General features: G+C 40.9%; 1 protein-coding gene across 5 annotated transcripts in view; it reads left to right on the forward strand.

Annotated features, from left to right (window-relative positions):
• The window catches only part of LOC144373343 (transport and Golgi organization protein 1 homolog), a 101,543-nt gene extending 83,815 nt beyond the window's left edge, over nucleotides 1-17,728 (forward strand). Inside the window, exon 8 of one of the 5 annotated variants that reach the window (XM_078036432.1) lies at nucleotides 17,673-17,728. The gene's annotated coding sequence lies outside the window, so the exon portion shown is untranslated. Of the gene's footprint in view, nucleotides 1-14,478; nucleotides 15,723-17,672 lie in introns of those variants that run through there. The other 4 variants (XM_078036431.1, XM_078036430.1, XM_078036428.1 and 1 more) reach the window with 4 other exon arrangements.
• Nucleotides 17,729-17,898: the final 170 nt, after the last annotated feature.

A 17,898-nucleotide genomic window follows, 5' to 3' on the forward strand; every position in this document is an offset into this window, starting at 1 on the left:
TTATCAGAATAAGATTTCAAAATACTCTCTCCCATACTGAAGTTTATTCTGTTAACAATGCTGTCTGAAGGGCAGAGTCTTTATTTTCTATGAATTCTAATTTGTAGTTTTATAGATCATACTTCTAGTGTATCTATAAAAAACTGCCTAAATCAAGGCCAGAAAAATTTCACCTGTTTTGTTCCAGAAATTTTATGCTTTTAGGATTTAATAAATTTTATATAGTGTTTAGATACAAGTCAAATCCCCTTATTTTTTCCCGTACATGGCTATCCAATTGTCCCAGCACCATTTCATAAGAACACAAAACACTATTCTTTATGAATTGCTATCAAACCTTTGTAGAAAATAAGTTGTGCATATATTGGGTCTATGACTATTTTGTTTTATTGATTTATTGATGACAAAATCCACATGGTATTGATTACTATAGCTTTATAATAAGTCTTGATATCAGTTAGTGGTAGTTCTTCAACTTTTGTGTTTTATTGTATGCATTTTATATAATTATTATATGAAACTATACAAATATCTTTCTGATCTTGGCTATATATTTATGTCAGGTTTATACTTGTCACATTCAGGATAAAGGATTTGATCTAAGTTACTAATTTTGAGAGGGAATCTTTTTAAGAAAATATGAGAAGTGAGGTTGTTTGCAAGCAAGATTATAAAGCACCAGGAGCACTAGCAGTAAGACAAGATAAAATAATTAAGGAATTGTTACTATACCACTTGCCCTCTCAAAATAATTTGTTCCTTGAGAACAGTTCATGCTACACTTATGCCATGAAAATGAAATCAAACCTTAACCAAGCAAGATGTCAGTATAAGCAGCACAATTTAGTTCATGGTCTCTTCTATGCAAACTCTGGTGCTGTTGTTCTTGTCTCCTTTTCCCTTCTATGTCTTCTTAAGGTATAAAGAAAATAAATCTTTAAATATCAATTCAAAGAAAGCAATTACTGATGAGCAATTTAAATTTCCTGGAAGCAGTAGCTTCTATTTATTGACCTTGTCGTACTCATCATAATACATTCAATTCAGCCCACTAAAATTATCAGAGCCCACTGTGCCGCTTAGTGTTGTAAGCACCAATGACCAGCAGCAAACAAGGTAGATGTGGCCCCCAGCATTACATTCTAGAGCTGGGAGCACATACCAAACCTTTAGAAAACTGAGTGACATGATTACTTATGATAACAAGAGCTGTGAGGAAGATAAATAGAAAGCACCGATGATGAGGTGTGGTCATTAGATAACCTCGGGAAGAGATTCCTTTCTAAGAAGTTGATAATTAAATGGAGACCAAATTGTTTTATAAAAATGATAGACTCAGCCTTTTATTGTTCTGGTGGAAGTATTTTCATATTCAGAGGCTTTGAGGTGATCAAAAGAAGCCTTTGAGGCTGGAGAGCTGTGAGCAATGGGGAAATCTGCACTTGCTGAACTGGAGAAACCAGTAAGATGAAGCAGGGCCTGGTGGGCCAGGGTAAGGGGTTTGAGTCCAAGATTTGTTCTTATGGAGATCATTGATGACTACAGACAAAGTAAGCTACTCCACAGACAGAGGAAGTACGTGTTATTCTATGGAACAAAGTGGACCTATGTAGTAAGTACTTGTGTATCTGAGCTGAGCTAGGGCAGTCTGATGTCTCCCCTGGTTAATTCCCTGAGCTTATCTGAAATAAGCATCAAATACAGTAGCTTCACCTGGAATATCACTATTAAAGTATCCTGTGGTTATTCATGATCATACTACCTGAGTTGAGGCCCCAAGAAATAGATGAGTTGTAAAACATATGTGCTTCCTCTTAAATATCCTGAAATGAAATTGATATATAATGCTGTCTACCAAAATACTTAAAAAAAATCAATGTAATATCTCAACTGTGTTATAAGGAAGAAATCAAAGAAGGGCACAATGCCTGTAATTCCAGCAACTCAGGAGTCTGACACAGGAGGATTGCATGTCTGAAGCCATCCTGGATGACTTAAAAAGAACATGTGTCAAAGTAGAAAATAAAAAAAAAGGCTAGGGATATAGCTCAGTGGTAAAGCACTTCAGCGTTCAACCCTCAACACCATAAAAAAATAAAACACACCTTTACTTTGAGCTGGAGGTGTAGCTCAATATAGAGTACTTGCCTAATAACGTGTAAGGCCTTGGGTTCAATCCCTGGTTCTGAAAAGAAAAAAAAATGATTAAAAGAAAGTTGATAATAAATTAATAAGTGTATTCATGGGCAATAAAAAGGCATGATTATTCTAGAAGATTCAATAAATTGGTGGATCCAGACACACATATAAGTTACCATTAATGCAGCAGCTATAGCCATCACAAATCATGAGGTACAGGCAGGGACACAGAAAAGTTGTTGATAAGGTCCCAAATAAAATGAATATACTCTTCCCTCAATCTGCATAATAGATGCACTCTTGGAAATACTACTATCTCAAAATCATTCAACTATTAATTTCTGTTTACATGAAAAGTAAGATTATAGGCTTAACAACTTATGAAAAACAGAATTTTACCCTTAGGAACTGCCACAGGGCTTTAGATATGCATATATAGCCAATTCTTCACAAGGATTGTGTCCCTTACCTTGCAGGAAGTCTTGGTATTGAAACTTCCAAATCATTGTGACAACAAAAACACCTTTGCAAATGTCCACAATGCCCCCAGAGAGTGAAAAACATCCCCATGGGATACCACTAGACTGAATGACAGAGAAAACACACCAAACGGTGTCCACCACATGGTCAATGCTCAATTTATAGCAGCCTGCCACATCCTTTTGGGTGCCATCAAAGTAGAAACCATTCTCTTAAAGCTAGATGTGCCCTAGGTTAGAGCAGAGGAGGTTTAGAGTAGACTCAGGACAATAAACCTTAATGAAGTGCTTTAAGTTTACTATTAATGACTTCAGTAGTAAAGCTATTAGCACTCTCTCCCAGGATTCATCAAACAATAGGAGGAAAGGTTAAAAATAAATACCCCTCAGGACAATCATGAGCCAGAGAGGCACCCTGATGAGTCTTCTTTCTTAGTAGGACTTGGAAATTCCTAATGGAGAACAGATCATGGAGAATCAATCTACAAGGAAATCTCTTCACCATACCTTGAGTTAAAGGCTATTTCTGAAACAAACATGAGAACATCCTGGAGACAGGATGCAGTTAGCCTTATGTCCATCATTTAGTCTGCCAAACTCTCCAAAGAGATAACTGGAAAGAGAATTGTTCAATACCACGCTTCCAACTTCATCCTATGGGTGAACACTGACACACTAGACTCATGCCAGAACAGGGAGTGCTTCTAGAATATTGTAACCAATTCACAAATATTAATTGTCATTAATCTCTCTAATGAATGTCCATTTCCATCATCCATTATCTAAGTAACAAGCTGATGATTTCACTAATGAATAGCCTTTATCCTTAACTTTCATTATGCTGATGTTTTAAAATCTAGCAGAAATTGGAATTAAAAATTGTGGAAGGCCAAAGTGCCATTTCTGAAATGTGGCTTTTTGGATTATATGCTAACCCCGGCCTTTCTTCCTTTAGACTTGGTATTGATGACAAAAGTGTTAAGAAAACAGACAGGGTAGCTCAAATTCACACAGGCAAACATTCATACAAACATCTGTTCATGCACCAAAGCATTTTAAAGTAAGGTACAGATATTACCTTATACAAAAAAGCCACTGTTGAACTCCCACTTGAGGCTCAATGTCATCTTTCTTGACAGTTACTGGTCATGGAATTCTAGCTTGTGATCAAAGATCAAGCTTAAACCACTCATTAGCCATGAGGCAGTTAGAACTTTCCAAGCCTATCTAAGCTCAACTTTCCTCATATGAAACATGATAATATGTGGTTAATATACATATGAAAGACAACCATCTACAGTGCTTAGATCAGTTCCCAACACTTTAGTGGGTACTCAAAATGTTTGTTATTGTGCTTAACATGTTTTACTTATCATTTTTGGGCTGACATTGCTGTGAAAGACCCTGAATTGATAACTCCATTTTCTTATCTCTCTGGGCATAGTGCTTCATATCACTTTTATATGGTAAGCCCTCCCAGGGTAATACCTCTAGGCTTCATGCTATAGCACTTCTTTGAGTCCTACAAAAATGAAGCAATTTGGAAACTTTCTTTTAAGGTAAAAGCTTATTAAGCATATGGTGGTGATTTTCTTTCTCTCTCTCTCTTCCCACCTACCATAGGATCTTTCACTTGTAGACTATAGTTTTAAAAAAAAAAATCTCACTTGCTGTCCATTTTTCACAATCCAATTACTGTGTAATGCACCATAAAGTGACTTTCTTCCACACTATGCTACTGAACTTGTCTCTGAAAGGTTGTGAATTCTTTTCTATAACAGATCCAACAGTGTTTCCTCAGCCCTTGCCATTTTTTGGTTTTCGTTTGCTTAGTTGGTTGGGTTTTGATACTGGGAGTTAACACAGGGCCTCTTGCATGCTAGGCAAGCACTCTAACACTAAACTATACATCCCCAGCCCCTAAACTGAATTTTAATGTCAATAAAATTCAAGTCACCGATGAAAGTCTCTGTGCTTTTAGAATGTACAATATTTATCATGGCCTCTGAACACACACACAAAAGGCAGTGTATGTAACTTACCAACACCAAATATATCTGGTTCATTCTCTTAGCAGATGTGGCTAATTAGTTTTGAAAAAGCTGTATTCCAAAATATATGCCATTTGACACCTTTAAGATAAAAAAGTTAACTGCTTATCTACTTTTCTAGTGTTTATCTTTTAATTATTTTACTGAGAAACTAACTCAATTTATTCTGCATTCAGTATATTCTTATCATGAAGAGGAGAAAGGAGGCAAGACAGGGAAGAGCCCTACGTTAAGAGTCTGGGAGGAATGCTGACCCTCTGCTGTCTCCACAAGAAAACTGGGGTTATTCAATACCTTCCATACAAGGATTCAGCAAAAAGGTCTTAGAAAATAATGAGGGTAGTTGAGGACCTAGGTTCTCCCTCAGTAGGTGGTTATCATTCACATCCTCATTAAAACTGTCATCCTGTGACCCTACAATTACCTCCCTGCATTCATGTCCTAGTGCAGTCAGTTTTGCCAGATTGTATCTTTTGCTCCTTCAGTCTTCATGCCAAAAGCATCCCTTTCTTGTTGGATGCTGTAGTCCTTAGCTGAAAGCCAAAGTAAGATGGATCTGGAGCATAAACTCAGATGATGAAAGGCTACCTTAGATGGCATTCCAACTGGATAACCTTGTGTTTCTTTCTGTATATTGTATCTCTGCTTCCCAAGATATGAGTAACAATACAGGGAAAATTCTCTAAGCTACACCAAATAAATCTTTTATTAACAAGAAAATCACTTACTCAAAACACCAGGACCTACAGTTGAGGACACTACTGTTGTGTTTTGCTTTGTTTTCAGAAGTGACAGATCCTATTCTTTCCAGATCACAGAATGCTCAGGGCCCTGCCTACCTGCCTCTCCTATAACTGGCTCTTTTTAGAAGTGGTTCAGCTATTCGTGATTAGTCACACATATCGATGGTGATGAAAATACCTAAAGAAACCCCTTTACCTGCCTGAAATGGAGAGACAAAGCAACAATGTGAGCAAATAAGAAGCTAAAAATCTAAGAATAGTTGTCCTTCTGCAAAAAAAAAAAAATACAGTTCCAGATTTGGAAATTTCCTAGCTTTTTACCTAGTTATCTCACCTATTTCCAAATTAATAGATGCAGTATGAAGGGGGAAAGCAAGACAGTGAACTTGGAATGTGACCCATGTTTTCAAAAGCTCCTCTGCTTTAGCAATGCAAATTTGTCCTGTGAGTATCTGTTACCTTCTTGGCACCTGTTTTCCTTATAAAGGGAATGCAGAGACAACACAGGCTTTGGAATTAAAAATGCCTTAATTGGAAACCTTGCTTCAGTTCTACAAGTTACAAAGCTGGATAATACATTTACCATCTCTGAACCTCAGTTTCCTTTTCTGTGAAGTGGAAATAAAATTAGGACCTAACTCATCTGTGTGTTGGTAAGATGCTATGCATATAAAGTACATAACTGAGATTTGAGTATTCAAGAGGAACTCAAAAGTTTTACCTATTTTAACTAAAAAATGAAATTGTTCCTTTATGATATTAACTGATACATTTTGGTAATTATATCTCATTTATATGTCTTCTAATCTCAAATGAAGGAATGTGTCTACAAAGGCATACTGTTGAGAGCCACAGCCAAAGGGGCCCCAGCAAACTTCCAGCTGCCAGCAAGCTTCAGACTGCCCCAGCAACATCTAGCTGATTGGCTCCTCTGCGGTGATGTTCATTGGGCTGTTTCCCTGCCCTTCAGACTGCCAGCTGATGATTGGCTCACAGCTGCCCCAGCAACATCTAGCTGATTGGCTCCTCCACGGAGCTGCTCATTGGGTGACTTCTTTGGCTCTGCCCACGCAACCCAGCCAATCGGCCTCAAGAGGAGGAGGATTGTGGGAGGTTGAGAAGCTGGTGTGGGGGAGAGAGGCTTGTGGAAGCCGGTGGTGGCAGTTGGGCTCTGAGGGTTTTTCCCTGGAGCTGTTTTGTTTGGCGTTTGTAGTTCTAAAAATAAAGTTAGTTTCTTTTTGACAAGTGGCTCCTGATTTGTGCCAAGCCAGACTTCGGCATTTGGTGGCTCGCACGGGGAGCAACTGAGGGTAAGTAAACTGCTCGCCCCTGAGGGCAGGGCGAGAGGATGGGGAGCCATTCTAAGTCTCCTCTTTTGTTTTGCTTCGTTTTTGTTTTAACTTTCCTGTCCCTGGAGATGAGTAAGAGGGAAGAAAAACCACTCACATCTGAGGAAAAACTATTTGCGTTTGAGGAACAGATAGGGAGAAAGGACGGATGCATATGTCAGGAGGATAGAAAGGCTGTTATAATGATTTTGTGTGGTTCCCTTTTTATTGGATTCTGTCTCGGTTTTGTTTGGCGTCATCTTGTTGGGTTGTATTATAGTAGAAATACGGGATCAGCAATTAGTAAAAAACAAACCGAAAGAGTGTTAAGTAAATTGTTAGAGGAAGGAAGCTTCCCAGTAAAATCAAGAGCAGTCAGGGCATACGTTGATGTAATACAAGAATATAGCCCATGGCTTTTTAAGGAGGAGCTGTTAGATATATCACAATGGAACCATCATGGTGAAGATTTAAAAAGAATAGAAAAGAACAACCCAGGGACTCTGCCAGTTGGCACATTGTCATTGTGGACGTTGGTATCTAGTTTGCTTAGTCCAAAGCCTTCAGTTCAGACAGAGGTAGAGGAAGAAGAAGACATATTGATTCAAGTAGAAGAGGAAGTCTCTCAAGTTAGTCAGAAAGAGGAAAAGATTCAAGTGAAAGAGAAGGTCTTTCGAGATAGTGAGACAGAGGAAGAAAGTTTAGAGCAGAAAAATCTATCAGGGGAAAATTTAAAACAGGAGACTGCTAATAAGACCCTTTTATTAGAGAGCGTAAGTGTCCAACCAACAGCACCGCCTCTACAGGAGACTGCTACTAATAGCATTCTATCACCAGAGGGCATAAGTGTTCAACCAACAGCGCCACCTCTACAGGAGACTGCTACTAACAGCACTCTATCACCAGAGGGCATAAGTGTCCAATCAACAGCACCACCTCCATATGCTAAGAGACTCCCAACCCCCGCAGTTGATAGTTTGGATCCTGAGACAGGATCTCAAGTATGCCCTGTATTTGAGGTAGGAGGGCAGCGAACTTACCAGGGTTTAAATTTCAAATCAGTGAAGGAGCTAAAAGAGGCTGTAGCAACCTATGGTCCTCAAGCACCCTTCACTGTAAGCTTGGTCGAATCCATTACCAACTTAAGCATGACGCCAGCAGATTGGGCTAGTTTGTGTAAAGCTGTGCTAAATGGAGGACAATACCTGTTATGGAAGGTTGCCAATGAGGAATTTTGCAAGGAGACGGCTAGTCGAAATGCAGCAGCTGGTTATCCTCAGAGAAATCTAGATATGTTGTTAGGAAAGGGACCTTATGAGGATCGGCAGCAACAACTTGCATATGATCCTGGTGTATATTTACAAATTGCTGTAGATGCAGTTAGGGCATGGAAGTCTTTACAAGAACCTGGAGGTTTACAAGGTCAATTATCTAAGATAATACAAGGAGCTAATGAACCTTACGCTGAATTTGTAGATAGGCTTATTCAAACAGCTACCAGAGTTTTTGGGAATACAGAACAAGCAATGCCATTTATAAAACAACTGGCTTATGACCAAGCGAATCGTTGGTGTAGAGATATCATTAGACCATGGAAACAGGAAGATTTAAACACATATATTAAATTATGTAGAGACATTAATGAACAAGGGCAAATTGTGGCAGCTGCAGTAAAACAAGCTTTAGATGCCAGAGACATTAATGAACAAGGGCAAATTGTGGCAGCTGCAGTAAAACAGGCTTTAGATGCCAGAGACATTAATGAACAAGGGCAAATTGTGGCAGCTGCAGTAAAACAGGTTTTGGATGCCAGAGACATTAATGAACAAGGGCAAATTGTGGCAGCTGCAGTAAAACAGGCTTTAGATGCCAGGCCAAGAACATGCTACAATTGTCAACAAACAGGACATTTTAAAAGGAATTGCCCCATAGGAGGAGGGTTTAACAAAACTAGGTATCAAACAAGTAGAATACCGGGTATTTGCCCACGATGCCGTAGAGGGAGACATTGGGCTAATGAATGCCGTTCTCAAACCACCATAGAGGGTACTCCATTATATTGGGCTAATGAATACCGTCCTCAAACCACCATAGAGGGTACTCCATTATCAAAAAACGAACAAGGACAAGGTGTTTATCCACAATATCGTGGACAAAGGCATCAGGCTCCGTTGCCAAAAAATGGACAGGGGGCCCCAATGCTCCGGGGCCCCAAACCACAAATATACGGAGCACTGGAGGAACCCAGCAACCCCAGCAACCCCATCAGGGTAGTGCCCAGCACATCAGATCCCTCATCAGACAAACCAGAGGGAGCGCAGGGTTGGACATCTGCGCCTCCACCAAATCAGTACTAACTCCAGAGATGGGAGTTCAAATCATTCCCACAGGGGTAAAAGGACCTCTTCCCAAAGGAACAGTAGGCTTATTATTGGGACGCAGCTCTTCTACTCTAAAAGGACTTTTGATAAGTCCTGGGGTAATTGATTCCAATTATGAAGGTGAAATAAAAATTATAGCCAGTTCTCCAAAGGGTATATCAGTAATTTCACCAGGAGATAGAATAGCACAGTTACTAATAATACCAAGCCTACATGATAAATTTTCCAGTCATGTTGTAGAAAGAGGTTCCAAGGGATTAGGCTCCACAGGTGTAGATTGGGCTATGCTTTCTTTAAATTTAGATTCTCGACCCATGCTAAAACTAAATATTCAAGGACATGAATTTAATGGGCTACTGGATACAGGTGCAGATCTTAGCATCATCTCTCGTCAAGAATGGCCAAAACATTGGCCATTACAACAAGCCACTCAATCGCTTCGAGGCCTAGGAGTGGCGACTAATCCCGATAGAAGTGCAATGCTATTAGATTGGAAGGATCCTGAAGGATGTGAAGGAACTATACAGCCATATGTATTGGATTATCTTCCCGTAAATTTATGGGGACGAGATGTCTTAGATCAATTAGGTTTGACATTAACAAATAATATCAATCAAAATGCACCCACTATTATGGCTAGACAAGGTTTTAGGAAAGGAAAAAGATTAGAAAGACAAGAACAATGTATAGCAGCACCAATACAAATAGATCAAGGAACAGACAGACATGGGTTGGATTTTCACAAAGGGCCACTGAGACAATAAAAATTACATGGAAATCAGAAAGACCAGTATGGGTTCCTCAGTGGCCCTTGACTAAAGAAAAGACACAAGTAGCCCATGATCTGGTCAAACAACAATTAGCGGAAGGACATATACAACCTTCTGTATCTCCCCATAATACTCCCATTTTTGTCATCAAAAAGAAATCTGGTAAATGGAGATTACTGCAAGATTTAAGAGCCATTAACAATGAAATGGTCATTATGGGACCTGCTCAATCGGGGATTCCTCAATTGTCTGCTTTGCCAAAAACTTGGTATGTTTTAGTTATAGATATTAAAGATTGTTTTTTTTCAATTCCAATTCATCCTGAGGATAGTCCACGTTTTGCATTTACTATCCCTGCACTAAATCATGAAGGTCCTGATCAGAGATATGAATGGAAAGTACTCCCTCAAGGGATGGCTAACAGCCCAACTATGTGTCAAATTTATGTTAACAAAGTAATCCAGCCACTTAGAAATCAAAATCCTGAACTACAAATATTTCACTATATGGATGATGTGTTATTGGCACACAAAGCTAAAAACACATTGCTAGAATGTTATGCCACACTTACAAACTTATTAAAAAATTATAATCTAGAGATAGCAATAGATAAAGTGCAATTAAATTTTCCAATTAATTATTTAGGAGTTCTATTATCCTCAACCATGGTCCGTCCACCAAAAATTCAAATACGAGTAGATCAACTCAAATCACTTAATGACTTTCAAAAGTTATTAGGAGACATAAATTGGATAAGGCCTTATCTAGGTATTCCAACAGGAGAATTGGGACCTTTATTTGATATCCTAAAAGGTCCATCAGATCCAAATTCACCCCGAATGTTAACGCCTGAAGCAAGAAAGGCATTAAAAATCATTGAAACATATATGGAAAATATGCATTTGGATAGAATTGATATAAGTTTGCCTTTATTATTTATTGTACTACCAACAAAATATATTCCTACAGGAGTATTTTGGCAAGAAGGTCCATTATTATGGATACATTTATCTTATTCTCCTAACACTATTCTTACTAGGTATCCTGAGGCTGTAGGACAATTAATACTCAAAGGAATAAAAACAGCAAAGGCAGTGTTTGGAATTTCTCCCCATAAAATTATTACTCCATATACTATGAATCAAATTGATGAATTAGCTAATGAGTTAAATACTTGGGCAATAATAATGTGCAAATCTAATGTTTCATTTGATAACCACTTACCATCTAATCCTTTATTGTCTTTTTGGTCATTGCATCCTGTAATTTTTCCAAAAATGACAAGAAAAACACCTATCATGAATGCTCCAAATATATTCACTGATGGGTCAAATAATGGTACAGCAGCAATAATTACACCTAATCAAACTTTTACATTTTTAGTACCCAAACAATCAGCTCAAAAGGTAGAGCTTAATGCAGTATTACAAACTTTTGTGATGTTTAAAGATTCTGTATTTAATTTATTTTCTGATAGCCAGTATATAGTTAATGCTATAGTATCCCTTGAAGATGCTGGTAGAATTTCCCCTTCTTCTACTGTTTTCTCTTTGTTTTCCACTATACAAAGTTTAATCTGGGACAGAAAAGATCCATTCTTTATAGGACATATCAGGGCACATACAGGATTGCCTGGAGCCCTTAGTTTGGGCAATGATTTAGCAGATAAAACTACACGTGACATACATATTTTCTCTATACTAGAAGAAGCTATAAATTTTCATGAAAGATTCCATGTCAATGCTAATACTTTACAAAAGCGTTTTAAAATAACTAAGGAACAAGCTAGACAAATAATAAAACAATGTCAAAATTGTGTGACCTTTTTACCACAAGTTAATCTTGGAGTCAATCCTAGAGGATTGATGCCTAACCATATTTGGCAGATGGACGTCACACACTTGCCAGAATTTGGAAAATTAAAATATTTGCATGTTACAGTTGATACTTCTTCTGGATTTTTGATGGGCTCCCTTCATGCCGGTGAAAAAACTAAAGATGTTATAGCTCATTGCTTACAAAATTTTGCCACTGTGGGCATTCCAAAACAGTTAAAAACAGATAATGCCCCTGGTTATACGTCTACTTCTTTTAAACAATTTTGCTCATCATTTGGCATTACTCATATAACAGGAATCCCATACAATCCACAGGGTCAAGGCATAGTTGAAAGAGCTCATCAAACTATTAAAATGTACTTATTAAAGCAAAAAGATGGAATTGGGAAGGGGTATATATTCCCCAAAGATAAACTTAAAATAACGCTTTTTACTCTAAACTTTTTAAATTTGGATTCATCAGGACTTAGTGCTGCAGAAAGGCATATGTGTCCAAAAAATGTACATAAGCCCAAGGTACTTTGGAAAGATATTCTAACAGGACAATGGAAAGGTCCTGACCCAGTAATTGTCTGGAATCGGGGGTCTGTTTGTGTGTTTCCACAGGAAGAACAGCAGCCGATTTGGATTCCAGAGAGATTAACCAAGGTTCTGACCCAGAACAGCAGCCGATTTGGATTCCAGAGAGATTAACCAAGGTTCTGACCCAGTGATTGTCTGGAGTCGGGGGCCTGTTTGTGTGTTTCCACAGGGAGAACAGCAGCTGATTTGGATTCCGGAGAGATTAACTAAAATCCTGACCCAGTGATTGTCTGGAGTCGGGGGTCTGTTTTTGTGTTTCCACAGAGAGAACAGCAGCCGATTTGGATTCCAGAGAGATTAACTAAAGCGATTTCTACAGACCAAAAAGAAGATGATTTAGCTCAAATCCATAATAGCTGATATCCAAAACTCCAATTTGGCTATCCTTACATCTGCGACAGAACCAGGATGCTTTTTTCAATATCTATTTTATTATTGCCCTTTCCCATATCATGAAGTTCTATTTTATTTTTTTGAGCTCATACAGACCTAGGTTAATGTTTTGCTGATCAGTTCTATTTTTTTTTGACTATAGAGTTTTTAAACATTGCAATAGAGATTTTACCTGTAAAAAGTTATAAGGCCTTTACTATTATGTTATGTGTTGTATGTATTATATTATGTGTGCACACTTGTGTTTTGTGTTATATGTTTGAATTTATGTATGTCCAATGTACGTATTTCCATATATCATATATGATGAGCGCTCATGAAAAGATGGATCCAAATATTTTTTTTTATTCACGTGATTTAAATGGTTTAATTTAAATTGGGTAAATAACTGTTAAGAATTGTTTTAATATGTAAACAAAAAAGGAGGTTAACAGATCTGTTTGTTTACTCTCACCTTTCGTTTTCATTATATTTAATAATTCTCTTCACTATAATGTAAATTGTTAAGAAAATTGTTTTCTTTTAGTGCCTTCTGAAATGTTACCTAATTTTTTCTTTAGCCATTATTGCCAGAATTTCTATCTTCATCCCAGTGCCGATGAAGATAATATAAATTGTTAAGAAAATTGTTTTCTTTTAGTGTCTTCTGGAATGTTACCTAATTTTTTCTTTAGTCATTATTGCCAGAATTCCTATCTTCATCCCTGTGCCGGTGAAGACAAAGAAAAAACTAATCTACAGTTTCTGCAATAGCCATCACTGAACTGCTTACAGAACTTGCACTGAACTGCTTACAGAACTATGTGTCATTTGTATGCATTGTGAACTATCTGTTGGTGCAGCGACTTGTGGTAGTGTTGGGGTATTTTTGCTGATGATATCATCGGTGGTACAATTTTCCCAAAAGGAGCCGTCAATTGACTTGGTATATCTTCCTCCCTTCTGCTTGTCATGATCATTCAGCTAAAATTTGGGGGTCAACAGAGGTGAGGCAAAGAACCTCACCCCCCCCCCCCCCGCTGAGACCTCTCCACAGGTGTGGCTATACTGGACCGGTAGTCAATGACGGGTAAGATCCAATTACAATGGTACCAACCTAAGACAGGAGGCTGACGCCCTGAGGTCAGCTCATCCGAAGACGGGTAAGGACCATATGTATTGGACAACCTAAGGCAGGCACGGTCCATAAGCCACATGCTTGTTGTTTAAACAGAGAGGGGGAGATGTTGAGAGCCACAGCCAAAGGGGCCCCAGCAAACTTCCAGCTGCCAGCAAGCTTCAGACTGCCCCAGCAACATCTAGCTGATTGGCTCCTCTGCGGTGATGTTCATTGGGCTGTTTCCCTGCCCTTCAGACTGCCAGCTGATGATTGGCTCACAGCTGCCCCAGCAACATCTAGCTGATTGGCTCCTCCACGGAGCTGCTCATTGGGTGACTTCTTTGGCTCTGCCCACGCAACCCAGCCAATCGGCCTCAAGAGGAGGAGGATTGTGGGAGGTTGAGAAGCTGGTGTGGGGGAGAGAGGCTTGTGGAAGCCGGTGGTGGCAGTTGGGCTCTGAGGGTTTTTCCCTGGAGCTGTTTTGTTTGGCGTTTGTAGTTCTAAAAATAAAGTTAGTTTCTTTTTGACAAGTGGCTCCTGATTTGTGCCAAGCCAGACTTCGGCAGCATACTAACCTTTCACCTTAACTTGTACATTTTAAATGCATCCCTGAAATTCTTCCAAAATTAAAGGAAAAGTATTTCTTTATTAAGAACATGTAACTACTGTTGACAGCCAACCAGCTTGAAGAAGCATTTCTGGATTAACCACAGTGACCCATAATTAAGTAGCAGTACTTAGAGAAACACCTGATGTTCCCGAAAGCATTATTTCTCCTGGAGTCCTTGCTACCTCACCACAGGCCAGGCCTAATGAAGATATTTCCCTATGAAGAGCCATAGGAGCAGCAGAGCCCTCTGTGACAACTGGGAGGACGTTGCCTTTCCCATCCTTGTTCCGAGTTTTGAGCTCAGGTTGTTCTTCAAACTGGAGCTTCCTGGTGCCGCTGGAGTGTTTCTTTCTCCCGAGTTTGCCTGGGATTGTCATACTCTCCAGAGATCCTGTTCCAAAATGGCTCTGGAGTCACCTGCTGGGGACCTTCAGAGCATGTGAGGAGAGAGGGGAGAACGTCTGGACCCAGGAGAGGCAGGTCACTGGACTGTAGTGGCATGGGGAGGACAGGCCATGCAGGGGTCTGCCTGTGGCAACGCCCGTGTCTGGGGCATTCTTTGGGAGGCTGGGAGCAGAGGTCCATGTAAAGGGGAGTCTGGGAAGATGCAGAGCCTCTGGGTTCCCACTAGGTAGGAAGTCCTGTAGCTGGTGGGCAGGGCCTTCAAAATAGATTCAAGGGAAAGGAGGTTGTGCCTGTCATTATTGTCCCAGGGACATGAGCACCACTGCACTGTCCCCCTGTGCCTTGCCACTGTGGCTTGGGCAAGCACTGATTCAGCCTCTGGGAGCCCACGACTGACTAGGCAGGAGACTCATGAGAGGCTAGCCATCCTTCCTTCCCTGGCTGTGGGACAGAATATCCACCCAGCAGAGAGACTCAGCTCCCTTTGCCACCCAGCAGCTGTTTGTTAGAACCACTGCCAGGTCTAGCTGGAGCACCACCCATCCCCCACGCGCCAGCAGGGAGAAGATAAAGGCCTGTTTTAATCCACCCACAGCACAATGGGCCCTGCAAAATCAAGAATCCATTTCATTGCTATTGTCACCATTAGAAATAATAGCCTGGCCTCGCTGTAAAAGGGGACAATGTGACTGATATTTAGTTGAAATAAAGCCTGGCTTTTTCCCGATCTAGTTTGCAGATTTAGCTAATTAGCTCCATTCCTTTTTACTAGGACCTGGAGTGCACATTCCTCAGCCTGAGGGATTGAGCAAATGGAGAAGTTGGCAGTGCCCTCAGCCTGGCTTGGGGTTTGGTGCCCCCCGAGCTCTTATTTGCTGCTGGTTCTGTGGTGACAGAGCCTAAGGTAAGCCACCAGGATTTCTGTGTTTGGTTTATTTGTTTTAAAAAAAGAAATTTTGATTGTGAGGCTGTACAAATGCTTTTTGGGGTGAGATTGCTGTCAGGTCCATGCATACCACCTCAGAGAGAAGGGCATTCACAGCAGTCTCTGCCCTGTTTGCTCTTTGCCCTCCAAAGGAGATGGGAAACAGAGCTGGCTTTGTCTGAGGCTGAACGTGGAGTGACTGTGGGGGCCTTGGAATGGAGGCCCCCAGGGGAGGAGTTTATTTCTGATGAGATGGGGGACAGGGAGTCCTGTGGGCTGGCGGTGTCTGCAGAGCGGGGTGGCAGTCTCCCTGGCCAAGCTCCTGAGGTCACCTGCTGCTTCTGCCTTGTTGCAGTTAGTTGAAGCTCAGACAGTTGGCCATGGCCTGGCCCTGCCATCTTTGATTGCGGGCTCACCTCCCCTTTCTTGGCACCCCTGCCGGGGGACTTGCTGCTCACTGCCTTCTCTAGTGGGAGGTAGAACTGGCCTTTGTATGGCAGATTTCTTACCTGGTTCTTGGTGGGACCTGTGTCTGATGGGTTGACATCATATAAAATCTGGGGTTTTGCTCAAAAACCACAGCACAAAGCATCTCCTGCAGGCTGAGGGCAAGGACCCAGCTCACCACAGCCACACGCTGGCTGCCAGGGTGCATCTCAGGTGCAAAGAGCTGGGGAGCCACCCTGAAAGGCACCCGTTTTCCTGACCCCTTCTTACCTCTTTTGGGAACCATTATCCCTGGAACATAGGTCTCAGAAGTGGGCAGCAGTTTTCAGATCCACAGCTTTCGTTACCCCCTCTGCTCCTTCTCACTGAGACAGTGCCCAGCCTGTCCCCTGTAATGATATTTCCTGCCTCACCCCCACCCCTTCAGGAGGCCCTTGGAGACAGAGGGCCAGGCTGGACAAGTGGCTTCTGCTTGTTGCTGCAAGAGGCTTGTTTTTCCAATGGCTTGTATTTGTTCTTTTTAGTTATACAGGACAGTAGAGTGTATTTTGACAATTACACGCACATGGAGTCTAACTTCCCGTTCCTGTGGTTGTACCTGCTATGGAGTTTCACTGGTCGTGTATTCACATATGAATATAGGAAAGTTATGTCCCATTCAATCCACTGCCTTTTCTGTTCCCATCTCCCGCCCTTCCTTTCATTTCCCTTTGTCTAATCCAATGGATTTATTTTATTCCCCCAACCACCCTTGTTTTGGGCTAGCATTCACAGATCAGAGTGAATATTCGGCCTTTGTTTTGGGGGATTGGCTCATTTCACTTAACATGATAGTCACTGGTTCCATCCTTTTACCTACAAATGCCATAATTTCATTCTTTAAGGCTGAATAATATTAATACCATTGAATATGTACACCATATTTTCTTTATCCATTCATCTATTGAAGGGCACCTAGGTTGACTCTATAGCTTAGCTATTGTGAATTGAGCTGCTATATGCGCTGATGTGGCTATGTCACTGTGGTATGCTTATTTTTAGTCCTTTGGGTATAAACCATGGAATGGGATAACTGGGTCAAATGGTGGCTCCCTTCCAAGTTTTCTGAGGAATCTCCAGACTGCTTTCCAGGGTAGTTGCACAAATGGCCGTCCCACCAGCAATGCCTGCATGTGCCTTTTCCCCATATCCGCACCAACATTTATTATTACTTGTATTCTTGATGAGTGCCATTCTGATTGGAGTGAAATGGAATCTGCAGGGGGTCTTTGTAGGCCCTAAAGTGCGTGCACCTTCAGCCTGTCCTTGCTACTGAATTGTAATAGAGAAAAGTGCTTCTCGGAAGGGGTAGGGCTGTGTATGTTCCCTGGGATCTCAGCACAGGTCAGCTTCCCCTGCCTCTCACCAGACACTGACCAGGGAGCATGGCGCTGATCCTGTGTTCTTTCTCCCCACTTTCCCCCACCCTCTCTCTTCCTGGAGGTTTGGTAACTGCAGGACTCTCACTGGGAACAAGACCAAGTCCGTGGCAAAGAGAGCGTCATGGGGCTGGAAGGCCTGGTGCACCTGTGAGTATCTTGCCAGACCTTGCCTGTCCCGCAGGCCTGCCAAAGGTGGCCGCAGCCAAGTCTGCCGGTGATTTAATGGCATCTTTGTAAACTAAGAAACAGGTTACTTAGGAGTGACAGCTGCTTCAACTCTGGCCCTG

The sequence above is a fragment of the Ictidomys tridecemlineatus genome, unplaced genomic scaffold (assembly GCF_052094955.1).
Source record: "Ictidomys tridecemlineatus isolate mIctTri1 unplaced genomic scaffold, mIctTri1.hap1 Scaffold_36, whole genome shotgun sequence".
Lineage (NCBI taxonomy): Eukaryota > Metazoa > Chordata > Mammalia > Rodentia > Sciuridae > Ictidomys > Ictidomys tridecemlineatus.